The 23623-nt window shown below is 40.5% G+C and overlaps 1 long non-coding RNA gene across 4 annotated transcripts in view; it reads right to left on the bottom strand.

The window, feature by feature from the left end:
- LOC130843914 (uncharacterized) overlaps window positions 1-23623 on the bottom strand; it is an 88023-nt gene that overhangs the window by 40543 nt on the left and 23857 nt on the right. The window contains exon 5 of one of the 4 annotated variants that reach the window (XR_009051097.1): window positions 19467-19754. The exons of the other annotated variants lie outside the window; for them this stretch is intronic. This is a non-coding gene — a long non-coding RNA (uncharacterized LOC130843914). Of the gene's footprint in view, window positions 1-19466; window positions 19755-23623 lie in introns of those variants that run through there. 4 annotated transcript variants of the gene reach the window in all.

The following is a 23623-nucleotide window of genomic DNA, read 5'->3' as shown; positions in this document are numbered from 1 at the left end:
AGTTTCAATTTCATTACTTGTGATTGGTCTGTTCATATTTTCTATGTCTTCCTGATTGAGTCTTGGAAGGTTTTACCTTTCTAAGAATCTGTCCATTTCATCCAGGTTGCCCACTTTATTGGCATATAGTTGCTTGTAGTAGTCTCTTATGGTGCTTTTTATTTCTGTGGTGTCCGTTTTAACTTCTCCTGTTTCATTTCTAATTTTATTGATTTGAGTCCTCTCCCTCTTTTTCTTGATGAGTCTTGCTAGAGGTTTATCAATTTTATCTTCGCAAAGAACCAGCCTTTAGTTTTATTGATTTTTGCTATTGTTTTCTTTGTTTCTATTTCATTTATTTCTGTTCTGATCTTTATGATTTCTCTCCATCTACTCACTTTGGGTGTTGTTTGCTCTTCTTTCTCTAGTTTCTTTAGGTGTAAGGTTAGATTATTTGGGATTTTTCTTGTTTCTTGAGATAGGATTGTATTGCTACAAAATTCCCTCTTAGAACTGCCTTTGCTGCATCTCATAGGTTTTGGATCATTGTGTTTTCATTGTCATTTGTCTCCAGGTATTTTTTGATTTCCTCTTTGATTTCTTCATTGATCTCTTGGTTATTTAGTAGCATATTGTTTAGCCTCCATGTGTTTGTGTTTTTTACAAGTTTTTTCCTGTAATTGATTTCTAATCTCATAGTGCTGTGGTTGGAAAAGATGCTTGATACAATTTCAATTTTCTTAAATTTACCAAGGCTTGATTTATGACCCAAAATGTGATCTATCCTGGAGAATGTTCCATGTACACTTGAGAAGAATGTGTAATCTGCTGCTTTTGGATGTAATGTCCTATAGATATCTATTAAATCAGGCTAGTTTACCGTGTCATTTAAAGCTTGTGTTTCCTTATTAATTTTCTGTGTGGATGATCTGTCCATTGGTGTAAGTGGGGTGTTAAAGTCCCCCACTATGATTGTGTTACTGTCCATTTCCTCTTTCATAGTTGTTAGCATTTGCTTTATGTATTGAGGTGTTCCTATATTGGGTGCATATATATTTATAATTGTTATCTCTTCTTCTTGAATGGATCTCTGGATCTTTATATAGCATCCTTTCTTGTCTCTTGTAACATTTTTTATTTTAAAGTCTATTTTATCTGATATGGGTATCACTATTCCAGCTTTCTTTTGATTTCCATTTGCATGGAATATCTTTTTCCATCCCCTCACTTTCAATCTGTATGTGTCCCTAGGTCTGAAGTGGGTCTCTTGTAGATAGCATATATATGGGTCTTGTTTTTGTATCCATTCAGCCAGTCTTTGTCTTTTGGTTGGTGCATTTAGTCCACTTACATTCAAAGTAATTATTGATATGTATGTTCCTATTACCATTTTCTTAATGGTTTTGTTTTTGTTTTTGTGGGTCCTTTTCTTCTTTTATATTTCCGGCTTAGAGAAGTTCCTTTAGCATTTGTTGTAGGGCTGGTTTGGTGGTGCTGAATTCTCTTAGCTGTTGCTTGTCTGGAAAGCTTTTGATTTCTCCATCAAATCTGAATGAGATCCTTGCTGGGTAGAGTATTCTTAGTTGTGGGTTCTTCCCTTTTATCACTTGAAATATATCATGCCACTCCCTTCTGGTTTGCAGAGTTTCTGCTGAGAAATCAGCTGTTACCCTTATGGGAGTTCCCTTGTATGTTATTTGTCATTTTTCCTTTGTTGCTTTTAATAACTTTTCTGTCTTTAATTTTTGTCAATTTGACTACTATATGTCTTGATGTATTTCTCCTTGGGTTTATCCTGCCTTGGACTTCCTATTCCCTTTCCCATGTTAGAGAAATTTTCAGCTATAATCTCTTCCAATATTTTCTTAGGTCCTTTCTCTCTCTCTTCTCCTTCTGAGACCCCTCTAATGTGAATGTTGGTGTGTTTAACATTGTCCCAGAGGTCTCTTAGGCTGTTCTCAGTTCTTTTCATTCTTTTTTCTTTGTTCTTTTCCTCATCAGTGATTATCACCATTCTGTCTTCCAGGTCATTTATTTGTCCTTCTGCCTCAGTTAATCTGCTCTTGGTTCCTTCTAGTGTATTCTTCATTTCAGTTATTGTGTTGCATATCTCTGTTTGTTCTTTAATTCTTTTAGGTCTTTGGTAAACTTTTCTTGCAACTTTTCGATCTTTGCATCCAGTCTTTTTTCAAAGTCCTGGATCATCTTCACCATTATTATTCTGAATTCTTTTTCTGGAAGGGTGCCTACCTCCTCTTCATTTAGTTGTTTTTCTGGGGTTTTATCTTGTCCCTTCATCTGGTACAAAGTCTTCTGCCTTTTCATTTTCTCTATCTTTCTGTGGCTGTGGTTTTCAGTTCCACAAGATGAAACACTGCTGATACTGCTTGATACTGCTGTCTGTCCTTTTGTGGAGGAAGCTATCTAGGAAGCTCGCACATGCTTCCTGATGGGAGGGACTGATGGTGGGTTGGATGGGCGGGCAAGGCTCAGTAAAACTTTAATCTGCTTGTCTGCCAATGGGTGGGGCTGTGTTCCCACCTTGTTGGCTGTTTGGCCTGAGGCTACCCAGCATGGGAGCTTACAGGCTCTTTGGTGGGGCTAATGGTGGACTCTGGGAGGGCTCACACCAATGAGCACTTCTCAGAACCCCTGCTGCCAGTGCCCCTGTCTCCTTGGTGAGCCACAGCTGCCCCCCACCTCTACAGGCAACCCTCCAACACCAGCAGGTAGGTCTGGTTCAGTCACCTATGGGGTCACTGCTCCTTCCCCCTTGGTCCTGGTGAGCACACTATTTTTTGTGTGCCCTCCAAGAGTGGAGTCTCTGTTTCCCCCAGTCCTGTGGAGGTCCTGCAATCAAATCCCGCTGGCTTTCAAAGTTTCAAAGATTCTCTGGGGATTCCTCCTCCCAGGTTGCTGGATCCCCAGGTTGGGAAGCCTGACATGGGGCTCTGAACCCTCACTTTAGCGGGTGGACTTTTGTGGTATAACTGTTTTCTAGTTTGTGAGCCACCCACCCAGCATTTATGGGATTTGATTTTAATGCGATTGTGCCCCTCCTACCGTCTCATTGCAGCTTCTCCTTTGTCTCTGGATGTGGGGTGTTTTTTTTGGTAAGTTCCAGTGTCTTTCTGTCAATGACTGTTCAGCAGTTAGTTGTAATTCCAGTGCTGTTGCATGAGGGAGTGAACGCACATCCTCCTACTCCACCATCTTCCTCATTAACTCTTTACTTACACATCTTTGCATTGATTTCCAGGTTATAGATAGCACATCTAATAGTTGCATCTCTAGTCTAACTGATAAAGTTCTTTGTGCACCCACAATACATTCCAGAATTCACTCATTCATCCAAAGAACACTTACTGAACTCCTGCTTAATAGGGCAAGCACTAAGCCAGGCACACGGATACATATATTAAAAGTATCTAGAGATACTTCAAGGAGACAGACAAGTAGAATGCATCATAAGTATTAGACAGCAGTAAAAATAAAAACAAAAAACAAGAAACAGGGACAGTTAGTAGAGGCAGGACCCAGGCATGGGGGTGGTGGTGGAGAGAATGGTAATCCTGAAATGTTTTCCCCACAGGTGGCACCAGACAGCCTGAGCTTAGCAATCCCCTATGATCTTAACTTCACTATTATTGCCTCCTTTTCTTTTATTCTGTTTCATTCCAGTTCAGTTTTTGGCTTAGAGAAACAGCAAGATAGATTAAATAGAGCCTGGGTTTTAAATCCTAATCTCTAATTTACTAGTTGTGAAACCTTGGGCAAAGCATGCTTTTTTCTCTAAACCTCAGATCCTTCATCTGTTAAAGTCTGATAATAAGAACTACTTTAAGTCTAGGGTGAGTGTCCTGTGTATCTATTACAGCATTAAAAACCTCCCCAAATTTAGAGGCTTAATACAACTATGTCATATATTTTACCCATGAATCTGCAATATGGGCTGGGCTTGGTGGGGAAAGTTCATTCCTGCTCCACACAGTATGTTAGTTGGGATAGCTTGACTACAGCTGAAGGATCCATTTCCTGGTTCATTCTCATGACTGGCAAACTGGTACTGGGTCCTTTCCACATTGGTCTCTCCATGAGGCTCTCTGGGCTTTCTCGTAGCATGGCGTCTAGATTCTAAGAGTAAATGTTCCAAGATAGGAAGTACAATCTGTGATCTCTTCAGACCTGGGCCCAGATATTATACAGACACATCTGCTACACGCTATTGGTCAAAGCAGTCACAGAGCCCACCCAGATTCAAGGGAAGGAGTATGTTAGGAAGCTGTGAGGAATACAGATCTATACAACTCACGGCCAGAGAAATTCCTGAGGCAAAGAAATGCAGGTTCTGCCAGCAGGATGTTAGAACTTTGTGAACTGAAGAGACAGTATTGAAGGTATATGGCCAAGGTGCCTACAGGGCAATACACCTACCTGATCCAGTCCATGCTGTGAGCTGCTTCAGTTACAGGAATCTTTGTGGAAACAAGTAAGTGTTTGATAAATGATCATAGAAAGAATGGATGGATGGATGAATGAATGAATGAATGAATACAAGAAAACTGGCCCTAAGTGTAAACAGGGAGAAAAACCCTGAGAACCTGGCATGACACAAAGCAGGGATCAACAAACTATAACCAGTAAACCGAATCCAGCCTATGACCTGTTTTTATAAATAATATTTTATTGGAAAACATCCCCACCTGTTCATTTATGTGTTGTCTGTGGCTGCTTTCATGCTACAATGGTAGAGTTGAGTCATTGTGACAAAAAAACCTACAGCCTACCAAGTAAAAAATATTTACTTTCTCTTTACAGAAAAAGTTTGCAGACCTTTGTTAGAGTATTGAAATCTGAACAGTCTATATCCATGCTTCTTATCAGTTCTCCCTTACTTCCTATTTTCTTTCCTTTATTATTAAAGGTATCCCCCCACTTTTCAAAAGTTCACTCTATGCCATTTAGCTTTTACAAAAGACCTACATTAGCACCTGTTTTCTGTAACGGAAAGAAATCTGAAGAGGATTATCACTTTTACCAAAAAAAAAAAAAAAAAAGAAAAAAAGTGAAAATAGGGTCAGTGTTTGTCTTGCAGGGATTAGAGAGTCTTTACAGAGGCAGCATGAACCCTGAGCAGTGAGAATGGCACCGCCAAGCTCCTTCCCAGGGAACTACACTGAGCATCTCAGCATCAAGCCACCAAAGCCTTGAACTGTATCTGTGAGCATCTGTGCTTTATCTGGATTTGTTTTGTGCATCTGTTAGCAAGATGGATCCTAAGTTAATTGCTTCTTTGCTTTACATCATTTCGGCCTAGGAAAGGTTTCATAGGAACACTCTGCTTTGGATTATGGGGGAAACTTCTATTTATCTATCACTGTGTACCCAGGGCTTGGGTATAACTTGCAGGGAGAGAAGGGATTTGATCCTAGTGAAAAACTAAATTGTACCATTCCTATTTTAACAGATGCAGCTGCCACAAATAGAGGAAGACGAGAAGAGGAACAGTTAGGGCAGAGAATCTAATAAACTACGGTGCTGCTATTAAACAATTCATTTACCTGCCCTTTTGTTTGTGACAGGACTGACTGCGTCATATTTATATCACATTTGGTTGCCATTTTGCCAAGGAATCTCAGTTAGATACCAAACAACAAAAACAAATTCTGAGTAATTTAATCAGAAAAGAATGCATTAAGAGATATTCAGTAGCTCACTCATATCCAGGAAGGCTGAAGAACCAGATCTAGAGGCTACATAGCAAAGAATAATATCCAAAATCTATAAAACTGATCCCATGAAGGCCACACTGCTTCTCCTGCTGGACAAGAAAACTCTCTTGTACCACTTTCTTTACCCCTTCTGGACCTCGTACCAGCTATAGGAAATATCACTACTGCCCCTGGAAACTGGGGAGGGCTATTCAGGATTGCCACTTCATAACTGACTATGCACAGTCTTTGAATCTTTGTGTCACTAGTAACTGAGTCAAAGTCTGACACAGAGGCCCCTGGTTGGGGAGCTGTATGTCATATCCCTGTATTTTAGTTTAAGGGAGTCAGAGAAAGTGAAAATCTGGCTTCCATGGTTATAAGTAATTTGTCCCCAACTCAGAGTATCTTGAATTTTCTAATTTTCTTGAGTTTCTTCACTGTTCTTGTGCCCAAATTGCAGCAGGAGCTTTGAGAGGTGATTCAATTGTTTAATTTTTTTTATTTACCTGCAACAATATTTACTAAGGGTAGGCTGCATGAAAGCAATAACTTTGACTGTGCTTTGATGATGGGCACATACCTGGTCTGGGTCTGAGAGTGGCCTTACCTCACTTACCAATGGAACACTCATTGGCTGTGTTAAATTTGTTATTTCTCAACTCTTTCAAAATGTCTTCACTATTAAATAGAGAACAGGGATATGGGAGAAAGGGAAAGGGATATTTAAAATTATTTTTTATTTATCAAACTGTAGAAGGAAACATGAGCATGTTTTCCCACTAACAAGAAAGAGTTTGTACAGAGGGAAAGGTTGAAGATACACTGATAGGAGACAGCGGAAGGAAGGAGGCAAAGTTTTCATGATATTATGATGGTACTGCAACCCAGAAACAAGGAATATCCAAATTCCCTACAAAATTCCCAATGGGGGGAACTAAATATAAGACTAATAGGCAAAAGGGAAATACATTATCAGTTTTTAAAATCATTAACAAGATAGACAATGCAAGGCTCTCTCATTAAGTCTACATTCAAAAACATGGCTCAGATGACCTAAATAAGGTGTCCTACTCTCCCACACATGAGCAACACATTAACTTCTGCTTGTAGAGAAAATGATGGCCTGTACCCTGGTCCACTTACACACATAGCCTCATGGAACAGAAGAAAATGAGGAACAGTGTTCTACAACTGTGGCACTAGGGTTGAAATTTTGGACCAGATAATTCTTTGTTGGGAAGGTGGCTGTTGACCTGTGCATTGTAGGATGTTTAGCAGCATTCCTGACCTCTACCCACTAAATAACAGTAGCATATGCCCACTCCCAGGTGTAACAAACAAAAATGTCTTCAGACATTGCTAAATGTTGCTGGGGACAAAATCCTCCTAGTTGGGAGCAACTGGAGAAGAGAATGGCTGGCCTGCCTCTGGGAAGCAGACTCTGCTTTGTTCTCAGATAGGAAGGCAACAGAGTAGCTCTACATGGATGCAGACTTTAAAAATGTAGTAATCCCACCCATAAGTAAACAAGAAAACAAGCAAACAAAAGCACCCACTACATGCCCGGAGCTCTTACGATGCTGATAAACAACTCTGTCTTTCTCAAGGAATCAGTATCAGGTGGGCAGAGAAAACTGACATGTCCCCTCCAGTTTCATTTTCATTTCTGACTGCTTCTCATTACCTCAGGATGGCACACAGAGATTAAGGTCTACTGGTGGTGGGCTGTCCTTCCCTCACACAGGGCGTGACAGTTAATTCTGTGTGTCAACTTGACTGGACTAAGGAATATCCAGATAGCTGGTAAAATATTATTTCTGGGTATATCTATGAAGGCATTTGAAAAGACCGAGGATAGATGACTGCCTTCACCAATGTAGGTGGGCACCTACCAATCTGTTGAGGGCCTGAATAGAACAAAAAGGTGGAGGAAGGGAAAATTTGCTTGCTTGCTTGAGCTAGGACATCTGTCCTCTCCTGCCCTTGAACATGGATGCTCCTAGTTCTCAAACCAGTAGACTCAGGTGGAGGTTTACACCATTGGCTCCCCTGGCTCCCAGGCCTTCAGGTTTGGACTAGAATTATACTACCAGTGTTCCATAGCCTCCAGCTTGCAGAGGGCAGTCTGTGGGATTTCTCCATCTCCATAATCATGTGAGGCAATCTCTCAAAATAAGTATATCTATATATACATACACACACATCCTATTAATTCTGTTTCTCTGGAGATCCCTAATACAATAGGATAAGGGGAGAGCTTCTGGGACGCTAAATCTAAAAAAGCCCCAGGCAAATCAGGATAAATTGGTTACTTTATCAAAGCCCAACAACATTGTAAAGTAATGAGGCTTCCCTGCAACTTGGAGAAGTTCCCTCAATACTGGAGACGATCTCCCAGTGTTAATCAGTTCATCACTTTTCCTTAGAACCCTCCTAGACTCTACTTGGTTTAGCTATTGTACCCCAAAGCCTCCGAAATGAGTCACAATACTATATTGTTGACTTAAAGCCTACATGTTGCTTAAAGCAAGATATTCACCTTCTACTTTCCATACGTGATGTTCAGACTGGCTCACCTGTGTTTATACCACCATTCTAAGTAAAACAGTAAAGAATGCCCCAAACTTGAAAAATGCGAATTTTCTCCCATTTAATTCACTATAGAGAAACCGAAGTCCTAAAACAAATTCCCCCTCCTTTTGTTGAAAAAAGTCTGAAAGAAATTATAGTCCATTATTCTCAGTATCCTCATTTCTCATTTTGTTCACTGTCAGAGTTGCTCCACTCCTGTGGAGTCTCAATTCCTTTCTTCGCAGCTGTGGCCTAGAATATCTTCCACTGGGATGAGTGGGGCTCTCACAAACCCCTCTAAAACTGGATTAATCCAAACTCACTTGTCTCACCTCTCTGGCTTTATGAAGTTCATAGGGTCAGCAGAACATACAAGCACATCAATGAATCAGTCTACACCCACAAAGTATATGTGAATACCGAGTCGTGACAGCCATTTATTTCCAAGCCAGGTTCTTTCTCAAGATCCCAGCATATGGTATAATCCCAACCGCACTGCTGTTGGCAGTCAAAGAACATAGCAGAGACAATGTTTTCTTAGGGAAAGGTGGTTAGACAAAGAAACAGCAGAGAGAAAACAGAAGACGTTTCATATTCTTCCTAACTATAAGGCCAACACCCAGTTTTATGAGATGATCACATTCTTTTTGAGTTTTGAAGCAAACCTGAATCCTGGAGGCACGGTGTTTGAGCACAAGCTTTTAAATTTTCCTTTTCAGCTCTTAGATTTTTAATAATCTCATTGAAATTTTTCTCTATGTCAACCTGACTAATAAGGATTTTCGTTTCTCTTTAAATGTCTGTTTGAAACAAAATCACCTTCCATACCACCCCCCAATCCCACCCCACCACAGTTGAACCCACAAGCTTAGCTCACATCTGTGATTTGAGCTTATGAAATGAACAAGCTAGAAGCAGTGTGAGGCCATGTTTTGGTGGAGACCATGATGGTGAGGGGTTGGAGTAGTGAATTCCAGGACCGAAGGACAAGCCACATGAATCCAAAGCAGAAATCCACAGCGACCTTCTTTTCCTTGTATCCTCTTCAAAATAGCATGAAGAGGAACTAGATTTGGTACTACCATTCTGCTGCCACTTATCCATGCCAAGCACTAAGAATTTAAATTCCAAATGTTACAAATTAGTGTTCTCTAGTCCTCAGGAATCAAATGGCTTTTACAGTTTAAAATACTGGCCCACAGTCATGGCCAAATAATACAATGAAGAGAAACAAAAGCTCTGGTAACAACAAAAACAAACAAATTACTCCACTACCAGGACCTAAAACAGTTGTATACTGAAGCTCTGTTTGTCTTGAGGTGAATATTTTCTGACTCAAAAAGTACCTCTTTTCCTAAAAATCTAATATTAAATCAAGTTACGATGTCAGCTGTCACAGGTGCACCAAGAACCGCAGTCTCCCTACATGGTACTTTGGCCTAAATACCAGGTTTTATGGAGATATCCACATGAGTCCACATTGGATATCAATAAGTACTGGTCTGGGGGATGTGGGGGTTGGGGATGCTATTCTTATTGCCAAGTATCCAACAATCCTGCCCCATGCTCATCTCTCCTCCTTGTGGAATTTAAGGCCCTACATATGCAAGAAGCAATAACTAAATGGGAAAAAACATAGCCCTTTATTAATAGCAAGAGCCATATACAACCAAAGACCTATACCTGTGTATTGCAGGCCTGAAGGTGTGCCACCATAATTCAAAAACCCCTAGGGATTTCTGGAAGTTACAAAACAGAGGGAATGGACTGATGGCAAAACCCAACAGAACTGAACAATTCTCAACCTCATATGAGAAAAAGAGAAATGTTATAAGAAGAACCCTGAAATACGCCCAAGCTCATGACAGAATTAGAAAAAGAGTTACCCATGGAAAAATCAATTAAACTCAACAAGCAGAACTAATCCTCATAGAAGCAGAGTCAGTACAGGGAACAGAAGGAGAATATAGTCAGTAACTTGAGAGAGATTTGAAAGGATATTTTATCAACGGAAAAAATTTGCTGTGAATAACAAGACTTAGGAATTCTGGAATTAAAAATATAATTTCTGAAATACAAATTTAACTCAATGGAAGGCTGAATAGTAGAATGCACCCTACTGAAGACAGAATCAATGAGCTGGAATATCAATCACCTTATTCTTGCAGAACATGCAAAAGAACAGAGAAGAAAGGCATGAGAAAAAAGATCAAAGACACAGAGGTCTTTTTCTGGATCTTTAAGGTCTCAGCTTCAGGAAAAGAACTGAATGAAGGAAAAATTGAAGAACAGAAAAATTTTCCTGTGTCGAAAAAGGCTTGAGCATTCAGATTAGGAGGCTCTGTCTACCAGCGGATGAGCAAGAAAAATAATTTTAAAAATACCTACCAAAGTCCTAGTAAAACTTCAAGCATAAAATAAATATACTAAATTACCCAGAGAGAACTAAAAAAAGTATAAAATAGAAAGAATGAGGCTGACTTCAAACTTTTCATTTGGAATATAGGACAACAAGAGGTTGAAGGAATAACGTCGTCAAGTTTCTGTGGGAAATTTTGACCTAGAGTTCTCAATTATTCTAAACCAGTATTTCAGGGTAATGGCAGAAGAAATGCTTTTCATAAAGCTTATCATCCATAAAGCCCTTTATAAAGATTTAAGCAAGAATGTGTTCCAAGAAGAATAAAATATAACCTAAGAAAAGGAATATATGGAATAAAAGAAGCAATGGTGAGTAAAAATACATCATTATATCTGACAAGGTGTAAAAGTGAATGTTAAGGTTTGCTTTCAATCAAAATAGAAGCATAATTTAAGTAAATTTTAGATTAAAATTTAGACCTAAATATTAGATTATTTGAGAAAAACATGAAAGATCTCAGAAGCAGTGCTGGAAGATTTTGAGTGCTGTGGCTTGAGTCGTATTGGGAAAATCAGAGAGAGATTATAAATCCTAAAGAGTTTTGATGCTGATGGAAGACTATAAGTTAAAATTTTTATTAGAGATGGATTGTTTAGCACCTAAGAAAAATTCTGAAATTTGAAATACATCTAGCCAAAAAGATTTCAGATAAGGGATTGTGGACCTAGTAGTAATTTAAAAGAAGGTGTGGAAAAGAGCTTTTTCTTTCACAGGATATAAGTGCTGTGTTCTAAATAATATTAAATTTGCTTATGAGATAGAATTCTTAAACTCAGTAATAAAAAGCTACTCAAAAGGAAAGTAAAGCTCTATTGTTTAAAAGACCACTAGACCAGTATTTCTCAAAGAGCAATCTGGGGACCACTTATTTCAGATGTGCTGAAATGCCTCTTATAGATTCTGGGGCCACACTGCAAACTTTCAAAATAAGTTTCTTTGGGTGAAATCTGGAATCTGAGGTTCATCTTCCTCTGAACTCTCAAAGTTCTTTGTGTATATCTCTGTATGTCATTTACCTCCCTCTGCTTTGTGCTTTATTTATATACTTATCTCCTCCTCATTATGAGAGTCGAAGATCTTGAAGGCAGAGACTGTCCCTGAAGACCCTGCAGGACACAGCATATTGCCTTTCACAGAGATATGCACTGTCACATACAATTGTGTTTATGTTTCTTCACAACATTATTTGTCAAAGTGCAAGAGGAGTTAAGCTACTCAAACAGAATTCTGTGCAAATAATTATTTTAATACATTTTGTAGAATGAACTATTTTCTGCTCTTTTTATTTAAAAAAAAAGATAGATTATGGGAAACACTCCCTCACCATCACCCTTCTCTATTAACATTTGTGTTGTTTAAATTTAAGCATCTATAAATCTAATGCATCATTACAATGAAAATAAATAGTATATAATATCTATAAGGGAGGGTGCAAATATATATATAGGAAACTTATAATTAAAAAAAAAGGGACTTCCCTGGTGGTCAAGGAGTTAAGACTCCGCGCTCCCAATATGGGGGGCCGGGGATCGATCCCTGGTCAGCAGGGAAAGCACACTCTACAAGAAATGTCACACCTTGGCCATGCTATCATCCTCAGTTCTCTTCTAGCAGGAAATGCCAACAGCCGAGAGGGTATCTTTGTAGTTTCCTCTCAGGTTCTAGACCCAAGAAAAGATGAAGGGAATAGTGAGGTAAAGAACTATTTAACTACATGGCATTACATGCTACTCTGTCCCTGCACCCTTCCTTTTGTCTCTAGGTATTTCATCAAAGATATTGAATATGATAAGGGCTGACCTCATGTCATACCAGGACAATGGGAGGAAATTACATAGGACTCACAAAAGCATATGATGAAGATACAATTCTCTTCATTATATAGGGAGGTGTTAACAAGCACATAAACAAACACATATCATTATTTGTTTTGAACATTAACTTTCACTAGTACCAATGTGTTTCCTTTACTGTTCTGTCTGATACAACAAGCTTCTGAGATGCCATTCTGGCTTGTGTTCTTCTGAGAAAAGAGCTCAGGAGCAGTGCTGCAGCACATTCCCCAATAAAAATAGCCCCGAGAATGTTTGTGATTAGGCCTCCTGGAACAGATAATTTCCATTTCTATTCTTGACATTTATTCCTAAGATATCAATGGGGAGGGGGGTGGTACATAAACCACTTCTGGACTTTTTCTACTACTGATTTTAGAACTTTGAATATGAGATGTTTTTCAGAAGTCACACCTCCACCTGTGATCTGGAGACACAGAGAATAAGCTAACAGGCATATTGTACCTGAATTACAATTCCCAATGCTGCGAAAAGGAGAGGCCACATCAGCAGGATAGAGCATGGAAAAGAAAACAGTCTCCTGGGAGCAATTCTGAGACTCACTCATGTACCCTATCATTGATTCTGCAATAGAACCAGCAGGAGTTGTCCTAGCCTCCCATTGGGAAGCAAATAATTATTTGCTGGGAAAGGTAATTCAAAGGGGTTCTTATAGAAGGGAAATAAGTATATGTAAGTCATATTATCAGATAAAAAAAATTCTTGGAACACAAAAGAAACAAAGTGTAGAATAAAAGAATGAAAGCTATAACAACATAACATTTCCCTATTTCCCCCCTGCTAGTTTTCTCCTCCCAGTTCATAAAACACCTCTAAAGTAAAAAGCGGAAGTGACAAGCACCATGAATCAGGCTGATATAAAATTAAATCCTGTTCATATTTGCAAGTACATAAAACACACAGGATTATATAGAACATCAATAATATTGAAATACGGTTGTCAAAGCACTGTATAAAGCATAAACAACGTTTAAGGTAACATAAGTGCTGCTTTACTGGTTAAAAAAAACAATATCGAACAGCTGGTCTACTAACTACCATAATTTTGTACTAAATTATATTACAAGATACTTGCAGCAACTGTAATGTGATGTACATATGAGAATCTCCACCCTGAGTCCCCTGACACATTTCTTCCACTGTCAGTATGAGGGCTAACGTGTGTTTCTGATGTATGTCCCCTTGAGAAGAAGTACTGAGAAGGCCCCAGGCTATTTTAGTCCCTCCCTCTAGGGTCTCTGAATCTAAGGATGGAGGCAAGTTGTTGTGAATCTGGACTTCTATGGGTACAACCAACCATAAAAGGCTCCTTGAGACCTCTCATAAAATAAGTCTCAAGACTCTTTCAATCCACTTCTCAAAGTTCAGTACCAGCCTAAAGGCTGCCACCGAATTTTAAAACTCTTGCAGCGTGGACTAGTGAATGCTAGAGGGTTGGGTGGCTGGACTTCCATGGTGATTTCACTTGTGATGAATATAACCACGTGGAAAGAAAATCAATGCCAGCCTTAGGGAAGTTTGGGATCTGGGGAGCGGTGAGGATTCCCTCATGAGGATACCCCCATCCAGGATATAGCTGCTTGTTTGAGATAGGATGTCGAGTCAATGGATGCACCTGTATCGCTTCCGGGGACTTGGATCTGCCTTGTGCTCAAATCTTAACTCTACTATTAGGTCTTCCTCTTGGAGTGTTGCCATCAATGACTCCTTTTCTTCCTCAGCCCTGATTAGCTCTCACTAATCACAGAATTCAGGCAACTCCAGAGGTCTGTGGTAAAATCTAATAATTCCTGGCTATTCTTTTCTCCCATTTTGACCTAATCTTATTTCTTCAAGCAGAGCTCCCCTATTCTTCATCATGAATGGCCAATTGTAGACATAAATCCAGCATGAACTAGTCATTAGAAGATATTCCCTTTCATGTTGATGCACAGGTATGATTCCAATTGATCCCCAACAGGTTCTACAACCCATTCTGCAAGGCCCAATTAACCAAGAACACAGAAAGAGCCCAGAGAACAAGTCAACGGCAGGTTCATGGAGCAGTGGCTCTCAAACCTGGCTGCGTGTTACGATCACCTGTGGAGCCTTTGAAAAATTCTGAGTCCTTGAAAAACTGTATGGCGGTGCCTCAAAAAACTAAAACTAGAACTACCATATGATCCAGCAATTCCACTCTTGGGTATGTATCTAAAGAAAATGAAAACATTAATTCAAAAAGAGACATGTATCCCAATGTTCACAGTAGCATTACTTACAATAGCCAAGATATGGAAGCAACCTAAGTGTCCATCAACAGATGAATGGATAAAGAAGATGTGGTATGCATATATATAATGGAATATTGTTTAGTCATTAAAAAAAATGAACTTCTGCCATTTGCAACAACATAGATGGACCTAAATGTATTACGCTTAGTGAAATAAGTCAGACAGAGAAAGACAAATACTGTATGTTATCACTTATATGTGGAATCTAAAAATTAGAACAAATGAATATAACAAAACAGAAATAAGGGGAAACTGAGACGAAGCGAGAGAGTAGCACAGACATATATATACTACCAACTGTTAAATAGTCAGTGGGAAGTTGTTGTATAACAAAGGGAGCCCAACTCAAGGATGGAAGATGCCTTAGAGGACTGGGGTGGGGAGGGTGGGGGGGACGCGAGGGGGGGGGAGTCAAGGAAGGGAGGGAATATGGGGATATGTGTATAAAAACAGATGATTGAACCTGGTGTACCCCCCCCCCAAAAAAAAAAAACCACAGAAATAGACTCACAGACATAGAGAACTAGTGGTTACCAGTGGAAAGAGGGAGGGAGAGGGGCAGGGTAGGCATAGGGGATTAAGAGATAAAAACTAGTATATATAAAATAAATAAGTATCAAGGATATATTGTATAGCATAGGGAAATACAGCCATTATTTTGTAATGACTTTAAATAGAGAATAATGTATACTAATATTGAATCACTATGCTGTATACCAGAAACAAATATAATATTGTAAATCCACTATACTTCAATTAGAAAAAAAGAAAGTAAGAAAAATGTTGAGTCCAGAACACACCCCTACCAAGTAAATCTGCATATATAGAGTAGGACCCAGGCATCATGACCTTATTATACCAGCTATGAAAAAAAATAAAATAAAATGATTATCTCACTACCTCTTTGGGTGGTACGACTACCCATTCCTCTTTTTCATTTTCTAAGTTTCTCTGCAGTTTTAGTTTTCTGCGATACCTATGTATGGCTTTTATGATATGTAAATGATTAATCCACTTTTGTTTTAATAAATAAACATTTAAACAAGAATAGAGAGCTGCAAGGCTTCATAGAAAGAAAGAAAAAAAAAAAACCCTTGCTCTGAAAAGTGTGGGGAAAGATGATAAGCAGAAGGAGTGGGAGAATCTGAAATAACTTGTTTTCCCCACTTTTGTGGAAGACTTGAGCTTTTCAGTCAAGCACATGACAACACTACAGTTCTTAACCTGCGATTTATGGAGTTTATGAACTTTGGTCAGTCCTACAACCTCCTGAAATTGTGTGAAAGTACTGAGTTTCTATCAATGTTTTTCTGATAAAAGACTTGATGAGTTAAGCAGACTCTCAAGGAGACTCACAACCCTACTGCTTCAGAACCTTGGTGCTCAAAGCTGTGACCTGAGAATCACCTGCATGGGCAACACCATGGGTGTTTGTTAGAATGCAGGTTCCAAGTTCTACTCCAGGCCCACTGATTTAGAAATTTTCAGATAAACAACAGATAGTTTTTTATTATAAGTCTCAATTATTCCATGGGTTATACTTATACTAAAAAAAAAAAATCAACTACTGTTACCTACAACCACATGGATGAATTTCAAAAGTATGCTAAATGAAAGAAGCCAGACACAGGTTATATGTTATATGATTCTATTTATATGACATTTTGGAAGAGGTAAGCTTTTTTTTTTTAATTCACAGTTTTTAAAAGAACTTTTTAAATAAATTTATTTACTTATTTATTTATTGGTTGTGTTGGGTCTTTGTTGCTGTGCACGGGCTTTCTCTAGTTGCAGCGAGTGGGGGCTACGCTTCATCGTGGTGCGTGGGCTCCTCATTGCTGTGGCTTCTCTTTTTGTGGAGCATGGGCTCTAGGTGCGTGGGCTTCAGTAGCTGCGGCACATGGGCTCAATAGTTGTGCCTCTCAGACTCTAGCATGCAGGCTCAATAGTTTTGGCACACAGGCTTAGTTGCTCCTTGGCACGTGGGATCTTTCTGGAGCAGGGATCGAACCATTGTCCCCTGCATTGGCAGGCGGATTCTTAATCACTGCGCCACCCAGGAAGTCCCGAGGTAAACTGTTAATGACAGAAATCTGACCAGTGCTTGTCAGGGGTAGAGGGTGAGCGAGGGAATGACTAAAAGGGGGCATGGAGGAATTCAGGGGGTGATGAAAACATTCTGTATCTTGAGTGTTACATGATGTATGCATTTGTAAAAATGTATAAATCTGTATACCTAAAAGGGGGAATTTAACTGTGTATAACTTATATCACAATAAACCTAACTTAAAAAGTTAATTGTTCATCTGAAATTCAAATTTAACTGTTTGCTCCCATATTTGTATTTACTGAATTTGGCAACCCTGTCTGATAATGAAGTGAAATAAATTCCCTTTTTAAAAAGAACCTTTGAGGACTTCTCTGGTGGTGCAGTGGTTAAGAATCCACCTGTCAATGCAGGAGGCACAAGTTCCATCCCTGGTCCGGGAAGATCCCACATGCTGCGAAGCAACTAAGCCCATGTGCCATAACTATGAAGCCCTTGTGCTCAGAGCCCAAGCTGCACAACGAGAGAAGCCACCGCAATGAGAAGCCCACGCACTGCAACGAAAGAGTACCCCCTTTCACAGCAACTAGAGAAAGCCCACGAACAGCAACGAAGACCCAACACAGCCAAGAAAGAAAGAAGGAAGGAAGGAAGGAAAAGAAGGAAGGAAGGAAGGAAGGAAGGAAGGAAGGAAGGAAGGAAGGAAGGAAGGAAGGAAGGAAAGAAGGAAGGAAGGAAAAAAAGAAAAAGAAACCGGTAATTCGTAGGCACACCATATACAGATGTTTCATGAACTCAATGCTAGAGCTCTTTTGTGAACTTAATACTATACCATTAATCACTGGACAAGCAAGATTATATCAGTTGCTTCCTGATATAATCTGTAAGGATATATTGGGATAACTCTGGCCCCTGCCTAGATTGGATTTTTATAGTTACTGGAAGCAACCAGATGCTTTATATATATATATATATATATACACACACATACATATACATATATACCATAGACTGCCCAGTTTTGCAATGTACGGTGGCTAACAGGAAGAAATTTTTGTTTTGATCATTCCAGCCTGGCAATTTCAGACAGCACTGATGCCTCTTTGTGGGCTGAAATCAGGAATTCTGGTTGAAAAGTTGCTAATGAAGAGCCAGTAAGGCGGTATTTTCCTTTCTGTTTCAGAAAGGGACCTGCAGGCTCTAATAACCATCCTTTTGGTGAGGGAACATTGCCACCTAGCAACAGAATCAAGGCTCCAGACAAAGGATTGACTCCAGCTACACATTTTCAAGTGCACAGAGTTACAAGTTTGGGTTTTAGTTGCTTTCCACTTGGCATTAAGGGACTGTACGCTTTCCACACGGAAAGCAGGGAGAAAAATTCATTTACCAGTAGAGCCTAGGCTTGTGAAAAGTGGAAAAGATCTTTAAAAAAAAAGATAGTAACATAAATAAAACTGGGTTCCCTTTAGTAAGCACTGGTAAGTATGAGAATAAAACAAGCAAAACTAAATGAACTTTGTTGAAAGAAACTTCTTTCTGCCAAAAGCTATGTGGGTAAACTTCACATTTATTTTACAATTCATAAAATGTCCAAGTTTCTGATGTATGCAAAAGGATGAATACAAATTACCAGCAACTAATACACAGAATCTCACATATAAAAAGAGTATGACTTGGAAGCATTAAGCTTGGCTCTCACTTGAGACTCCAGGATCAGCTAAGTGCTACCCCCAAATCTAGCTAATCCTGTACTCTTCAAACTCATTCCCACAAAATTCACAAAGTCTCATGCCGTGTGTGTTTCTAATATAGGGAACAAATCTTGCCATTAGAGAAGAGAAACTAGTTAGAATTTCCCAAGCACTTTATATGGGCTTTTCTTTTTTTTTTGCAACTTAGTCACTCTTGGTTTAGTGCCACCAACTTTAATAAATACGTCCTTGTGAGCTGTAGCAACAAAGATTATGTTGCTATAATAAATATTTACTGTCCCTTATCTGATGCTGAAGAATCGTAATTCCAAGGTAGTACAGTCTTACAGTTGGTTACTAAGTATGGATATGTTTTACAAATTTGTATAACCTCCACTGAGGTTATTTCACACAGAAAAAAATTTTTTTGAACACTTTAACTTTCAATCAAAACAGTTGCCTATTTCTTATGGAACACTTATAATGGGCCAGACATTGAACTGCAAACTTACATAAAGGAGATGAGTATCATTATGCCTTTTGCACTAAAGCTTGGAGAGTTTAAGTAATTTGGCTCAGATCACACAGCTAGTGCCAGAGCTACACTTCAATGACACTGGTTAGAACTCCAGAGGGTGGGAGTTCCTCACTAGAAAAGGCAATAATTAAACACTTTGTAAGTTCTTGACTACATCTCCACTTAGGCCAGGCTGAAGCAGGTAATGCCTACATACCTAGTCAACCCACTTCAACTGTGTCCTAAGAGAAGGATGGTTGAACCCCAAAGAAACCCACAACCAGATCCCAAGGCCATATTCTCATTACAGAGGGTTATCCTACCACAGAGGACTCCAGATGTCTCAGGTAGGGCAGTGGACATTGGGCAGGGTTCCAGTAAACAAATGCTGTGTAACAAACTACCCTAAAACCTGGTGGATTAAAACAGCAACCACATTTATTTTGCTCATGAATCTGCAATTTGGACAGGGATCAGTGGCAGCAGTCCATCTCGGCACCAGCTAGTACAGCTCAAAGGCAGGGATTGGAGTCATCCGAAGGCCTCTTCATTGACATGACTGGTTATCAATACTAGCCATGGGTTGGAACCTTAGCTGGGGCTGTCAGCCAGAACACCTGCTTGTGGCCTCTTCATGTGTCCTGGGCTTCCTTACAAAATGGTGGCTGGGTTCCAACGGTGAGCATCCTTAAAGAAAAAGATTCAGACGGAAGTTGGATTGCCTCTTATGACTTAACCTTAGAAATCACTAACCTCACTGTTGTGGGTTGAACTGTGTCCTCTCAAAAGATATGTTCACGTTCTAACCCCCAGTACCTGTGAATGAGACCTTATTTGGAAATTGGGTCTTTGCAGATATAATAAAATTAAAACGAGCTCATTAGGTTAGGTCCTAATCCAACAGCTTGTGTCCTTAGAAGAAGAGGGAACTTTGGACACAGGACATGTAAGGAAAAATGCCAAGTGACAACAGAAGCAGAGATTGAAATGGTGCATCTACAGACTAAGGAATGCCAAGGATTTCTGGCAACCATCAGAAGCTAAGAAAGAGGCATGGGACAGATTTTCCCTCATAGCAAGCCAAAAAACTCAACCTTGCTGACATCTTTATTTCAGACTTCCAACCTCAAGAAACTGTAAGAGAATAAACTTCTGTTGTTTAAGCCACCAAGATACTTTGTTATGGCAGCCCTAAGAAAGTAATACATCTGCTGCATTCTATTCACTGAGACAGCCACAAAGTCCCACCCAACTTCAAGGGAAAGGTAAATAGCCTCCAAATTTTAATAGAGACTAGCAAAGCTCCGGAAGAGATTGTGGGACTTGAAAAACTGCTATGTTCATTTTGGGGAAATACCACATTTGCCACAAGTAGAAAATCCCAATCCTAAAGATTTGAATATTTTGGGTAGCTGCTTTGCTGAACTCTCTATCCTGGGATATCTATGGTTTTCAATATATTCTTACCTGAATGTCGCAAAGATACTGAGGTTAGAATTCACTTCTTACTAGATTGTGTGCCGAGGTTAATTTCATGAGCGAAGATTTATCCTGGGAATGTATGTATGTATGTATATATGTATGTATGTATGTATTTTTCCCCAAAGGCTGCAAACATTTTTCATCTTTTTTTATTCCTACAAAGAAAGCTTTGAATGGACTTCAGTATATGATTCAATGTAAAACTAGTGACAGTCTAGAATGTTCATCCACTTGTCCTTGCTAATTTAAAGAACTTTGTGGTCCAAGAAGCTTGGCTCTGAGGATGTTCTGTGCTCTTTACTTCAAGGTGCAGCTAATTTATGCATTTTGGCTGCCCTGACATGAGATGTGGGGTGTGAGACTTGGTGGTGTATAAGTCCAGGGAGTCCCATCCCCCTTGTGTTTAATGTCAGTGAACCTGCTAAGGAAGAACTCTTTGTGCTCTCTGTATATAACTCTGAACAAATGGACGATGGCCCTTGGGTTGAACCACCTGTGAGCCCTGAGAGTGGAAACAAAGCACTTGAAAGTGTTCCCTAGTACCAGTGCCCTTATTTTCCTGTCATTATTCAGCCACTGAGCTTTACTGCTTTTATGTGTTCCCATATGGACAAGAGTTTGGGAAGAAGAGGGAAACAGTGCTGAAACAGAGCAAAACGGGGGCCTCTCTCCTAGACAAACCCCCCTCTCCATTAGGGACTGTCTCATACTGGCCCTCTTAGTACAGAAATCCTGTCTGACTGTTCCATCACCTGGGTGTGTAGAGAGACACCCAAAGATATGGGATCCAGAAATGACTTTCCGTGTAACACAAGGCCAGTCTCTGAGCTCTTTCAAGCCACAAACTCCTTTGGGGAGAAGTCCTTGATCCCTAAGGATGTGAAAGAGACCACTGGCATGGGAGGCTCATTCCCCAAGTCTCTGGTCCTGCCTTTTCTCCCTAGTGGGTCACTGAGAATCTCTGCACTTTAGAGAGTTGGAAAACTCAAACACAGTGATGGATATGCAAGACGGTTCAACAGATAATCAAAGTCAGAAATTGATCTTCCCAGACTCTAGGCTTTGCTTACTCTCCATGCCTGCCCCACTCAACAGGAACCAAAGGTTGCTTTTCTAGAACCACAATCCAGAAGCTAGGGCTGGGGAGCAGCCTGAGGGAGCTGGGGGAGCCACACTGCCCCTAACTTCTCCACCCGCTAGGAGTAGAGGACAGCAATGGAATGAGTGTGATGCCAGTGGCTTCTTTTATCACACATTCACCAGCAACCCCCACGCCTCCCTTTGCCTTGTCTTTTGTGGCCTCACCCTCTTTGAAGTCTTTGAGAGGTGTTGCTCCACTTAGCCCTTCCAGATTGTGTCCAGATAATACAGATGGGGATGAGGGTGAGGAAGCACTGGGTGCCTCTGGACTCTCTGACTTCAGGCTGAGTTGGGGATCCAAGGTGAGACCAGGACCACTGAACCCTCAGCACAAAGGGCAGGGCCCACATCAGCTAAGAGGGTCCTGCAGGACACCTATTTCAGCTCCTCCAGGCTCATGAAGACTACAAGCTGGCAACCCAACTGTGAGGAGCAAAGAGTCTGCATCAAGAACAGTATCTAAAAAATTGTCATCCTACATGGCAGGAAAAAGGCACTACTATCACTTTCCTAAGACAGGGAAATGCTTGGCCTAATAACATCCATGCATGCCAATATTGCCTTGTGTTCACATATAAAGTCATTCACATCCCTGCTGGGATGACACCCAAGGGCTGCACAATGACCCAGTCAGGGACAATGCCTTGTGGCCTGAATCAGGTTGCAGAGGTGGGGGGTGGGGGTGGGGGAACAGGGTTGAGGGCAGAAGGCAGGATGAGACCCAGGAATAAGTAGGAAGGGAAAATTCCCATTCTGTCCACCTGCTTCTTCCTTCTTCCACCTTTTCATCCTTTCTGATTCAAACATCCATCAAGCTTCCCCTCACTCTCTGTCTCATTTGCCCCTAGGTTTTACGTGGCTGTACCATGAACACTCCCATCACTAATAGATAGGTTATCCCTTTGTCCTACATGAAGTCACCAACTTAGGTACCATGGAGGGCCTCCAGGCTGAGAAAACGCCCCGCCAGCAGGAGACCTCAAGGTTGAGTGCAGATGGGTCCCCAGACAGGTTAACTCTCCAGGCACAATAGATCCTCCCCTAGGCCTTGCCCTGGCCCTCACAGCATAGCCAGAACAACATCCCTGCCAAACACATACCTTCATCTAAGACCCACCAGATCTGTGTCCACTCGACACTGTCTAGGCTTGCTAGAAGACAAAAACAGTGGTAGTTTTCAACAAAACGTCCCTGTCCCTGAGCTGCTTCAGTGCTGCTACTGCATGGTTATCCAGGGTACACAGTCAGGTGAGCTGGACCAGGCCAGGAAGCAAAATTCATGTCCCTGGCTTAGACTCCAGTTCTCATCTGGAGCTGCAGAGGGACTGAGCTCCACTTGGCGATATGTAAAGATTTCTTGCCCAACCCTGGAATGTCCTCCTTCCCCTCTAAGCTCTTCCAAGACTTTCTTCTGCCCTCTTCACTCTCTGGTATCCTCCAGTTAGAGGAAGCAAGAGGAGGAAAAGGAGACTAACTCCTCACTTCTCCTGGGCTACACCGCCCAGCAGGAGACAGCTGAGGTTCCTGCACACACTTCACCCACTTGTGTCACTCACTCAGCTGCTTGGGTCTCACTGGAATTGAGATGGAGGGAAAGCAGGTCACAGATGAGCACCTCTTTGTGGCAGCAGTGGGTAAACAAGGCTAAAACTGCCTCCCCAATATCTCTGTATCAACTGGCTTCCCCTCATTCCCCTGGGGCTGGGGAGCGGAGAGGGGTTATGATGTCAACAGCTTCATTGAGATCTTACACTGCTGAAATCAAGCACCGTATCATTTCCTCACGTTGATTTCCTCAATTCTCCTCCTGATTTTAACAAATCAGCCAGGCTTAGGACACTCACACCTTTCCCTTCTACATGAATAAGACTTACAAGAATTGAAAGTGCTTTTCTTTGCCTGTTTTCTCCCACAAAATCAGCTTCTTTACAGTT

The sequence above is a fragment of the Hippopotamus amphibius genome, chromosome 2 (genome assembly GCF_030028045.1).
Source record: "Hippopotamus amphibius kiboko isolate mHipAmp2 chromosome 2, mHipAmp2.hap2, whole genome shotgun sequence".
Lineage (NCBI taxonomy): Eukaryota > Metazoa > Chordata > Mammalia > Artiodactyla > Hippopotamidae > Hippopotamus > Hippopotamus amphibius.
Note: the sequence above shows the minus strand (reverse complement) of the source record. Positions and strands in the feature narration are given on the sequence as shown.